Source organism: Bubalus bubalis, chromosome 6 (genome assembly GCF_019923935.1).
Source record: "Bubalus bubalis isolate 160015118507 breed Murrah chromosome 6, NDDB_SH_1, whole genome shotgun sequence".
In the NCBI taxonomy this organism is placed as follows: domain Eukaryota; kingdom Metazoa; phylum Chordata; class Mammalia; order Artiodactyla; family Bovidae; genus Bubalus; species Bubalus bubalis.
The window spans coordinates 8,210,715-8,214,185 of record NC_059162.1 but is presented as its reverse complement, the minus strand read 5'-3'; positions in this window follow the sequence as shown (position 1 = coordinate 8,214,185).

Here is a 3,471-nt window from a genome sequence, read left to right as displayed (position 1 = left end):
GCCCCACTAGGAAGTTGAAGCCATCCATTATGCTTCTGTATGTATTTTAGGAATAGAAAACCACACTTCATCCATTGGGTCTTTTGTAAAAAGAACACATTTCTGTATGGTAATTGGCTAGTTAACTTAACCTGTAAGACAGGAATTATAATAAAAAGATCAGAGATGATCTTATTAAAATGGCAAGTTACATGACAGCAGTCCTTAGCTCACAAGAGACGTCGTCCACAATTGTCAAAGTTGACTTCAGAATCTCCTGAAAGAAGTTTGAGAGGCTTGAAGATTTCACATGCCACTCGATAATCTGAAAATCCTGGAGTTCAGCATTGGCAGGCAAAAATCAAGAGCCATCTGGTCACTTGCAGATCCAAAGATTGTGTGCAAGGCAAGCCTTGGCTATTAAAGAGGTGGTGGAAGCCTCAACAGCAATAAACTATTGGTGGCCAGAAAGGAAATCCAGCTTCCACTAAAGGGGAATTGAACCCAGCCTGTGATGGTGAAAGCCCCAGGTCCTAGCCACTAGACTATCAGAGAACTTGGTCAAGGCTGAAGGCTGAAGGCAGCACTTTGTGGGAAAAGATCTTACAAATGATTCAGACACATATTAGAAAACTTTCAAGGACGTCTGAAGAATGTTTTGAAGTGGTGTGTGTGGTGGTACTGCGGTGACCACCATCTGGGTCAAAGGATGGAAGGGAACTTTAGTGGCAGAAAAGTTGGAAGAAAGATTGTGATCAGTCAAGCCAAGCAAGAAAAGGATAATTTTTCCTACAACACTTTTATCACTGACATTGACCATACAGGTTTCTCTTTCTCTCTCTTTATTTCTTCTTTCCTTCCCTCCCTTTCGTCCTCCCTTACATTCCTAAAATGTGTATGTCTCTCTTGCTTCTGTAGTTTCCCCATTTTTGACTGAGGAAAACACGTCCTTTTTTCCCCTACTCTCCCCCTACAAGGATGATATTCCTGGTCTTCTCCAAATTTCAGTCAGTTAGGTTCAGTTGCTCAGTCATGTTCAACTCTTTGTGACCCCATGGACTGCAGCATGCCAGGCTTCCCTGTCCATCACCAACTCCCAGAGCTTACTCAAATTCATGTCCATCAAGTCAGTAATGCCATCCAACCATCTCATCCTCTGTCATCCCCTTCTCCTCCTGCCTTCGATCTTTCCCAGCATCATGGTCTTTTCAAATGAATCAGTTCTTTGCATCAGGTGGCCAAAGTACTGGAGTTTCAACTTCAGCATCAGTCCTTCCAATGAATATTCAAGACTGATTTTCTTTAGGATTGACTGGTTGGATCTCTTTGCAGTCCAAGGGACTCTCAAGAGTCTATACCACAGTTCAAAAGCATCAATTCTTTGGCGCTCATCTTTCTTTATAGTCCAACTCTCACATCCATACATGACTACTGGAAAAACCATAGTTTTGACTAGACAGACATTTGTTGGTAAAGTAATGTCTCTGCTTTTTAATATGCTGTCTAGGTTGGTCACAGCTTTTCTTCCAAGGAGCAAGCATCTTTTAATTTTATGGCTGCAGTCACCATCTGCAGTGATTTTGGAGCCCCCCAAAAAGTCTCTCACTGTTTCCATTGTTTCCCCATTTATTTGCCATGAAGTGATGGGACCGGATGCCATGATTTTCGTTTTCTGAATATTGAGTTTTAAGCCAACTTTTCACTCTCCTCTTTCACTTTCCTAAAGAAGCTCCTTAGTTCCTCTTCACTTTCTGCCATAAGGGTGGTGTCATCTGCATATCTGAGGTTGTTGATATTTCTCCCAGCAATCTTGGTTCCAACTTGTGCTTCATCCAGCCCAGCATTTCACATGGTGTGCTCTGCATATACGTTAAATAAGCAGGGTGACAATATACAGCCTTGATATACTCCTTTCCCAATTTGGAACCAGTCTGTTGTTCCATGTCCAGTTCTAACGGTTGCTTCCTGACCTGCGTACAGATTTCTCAGGAGGCAGGTCAGGGGGCCTGGTATTCCCATCTCTTGAAAAACTTTCCGCAGTTTGTTGTCATCCACACAGTCAAAAGCTTTGGCATAGTCAATAAAGCAAAAGTAGATGTTTTTCTGGAACTCTCTTGCTTTCTCAATGATGCAGCAGATATTGGCATTTGATCTCTGGTTCCTCTGCCTTTTCTAAATCCAGCTTGAACATCTGGAAGTTCATGGTTCAAGTACTGTTGGAGCCTGGCTTGGAGAATGTTGAGCATTACTTTGGTAGCGTGTGAGATGAGTGTAATTGTGCGGTAGTTTGAACATTCTTTGGCATTGCCTTTCTTGGGGATTGGAATGAAAATTGGCCTTTTCCAGTCCTGTGGCCACTGCTGAGTTTTACAAATTTGCTGCCATATTGAGTGCAGCACTTTCAAAACATCATCATTTAGGATTTGAAATAGCTCAAGTGGAATTCCATCCCCTCCACTAGTTTTGTTCGTAGTGATGCTTCCTAAGGCCCACTTGACTTTGCACTCCAGGATGCCTGGCTCTAGGTGAGTGATCACACCATTGTGGTTATCTGGGTCCTGGAGATCTTTTTTGTATAGTTCTTCTGTGTATACTTGCCACCTCTTCTTTATATCTTCTGCTTCTGTTAGGTCCATACCATTCCTGTCCTTTACTGTGCTCATCTTTGCATGAAAGATTCCCTTGGTATGTCTAATTTTCTTGAAGAAATCTCTAGTCTTCCCCATTCTATTGTTTTCCTGTTTTTCTTTGCATTTATCAATGAGGAAGGCTTTCTTATTTCTCCTTGCTCTTTTATGGAACTCTGCATTCAAATGGGTATATCTTTCCTTTTCTTCTTTGCCTTTAGCTTCTCTTCTTTTCTCAGCTATTTGTAAGGCCTACTCAGACAACCATTTTGCCTTTTTGCATTTCTTTTTCTTGGGGATGGTCTTGATCACTGCCCCCTGTACCATGTCAGGAACCTCTGTCCATAGTTCTTCAGGCACTCTGTCTATCAGATCTAATCCCTTGAATCCATTTGTCACTTCCACTGTATAAGCAGTCATAACGGATTTGACTTAGGTCATTCATACCTGAATGGTCTAGTGGTTTTTCCTACTTTCTTCACTTTAAGTCTGAGTTTGCCAAATTTACCCTTCCCCAATGCAGAGGGTCAATGGGACATGCCCTCCTCCAGTTGCACCCTCCCCTAGGCCTGGGAACAACCTGCACAAATGCCTGAATTCTGATTAGGCCTCTTCTCCCATCAGGACTGCTGAGGTGGACTGAGCCTCTAGTGTGTGCAGGCAGAGATGCACAGATGGCCAAAGGAAGTCTGTTTGCAGGGGTTTGAGAAGAGCTTGGACATGGAGGTGAGGTTTGCCCTTTCAGTGCAGAAAGGAGCTAGAGTGGATAGAGAGTCCTCCCTGTATCACCATGCTCAGGCACAGAACTATGAGGAGTTCCATAACTCTAAATGCAAAACTTGTCTCATAGATCCTTAGGAGAGTA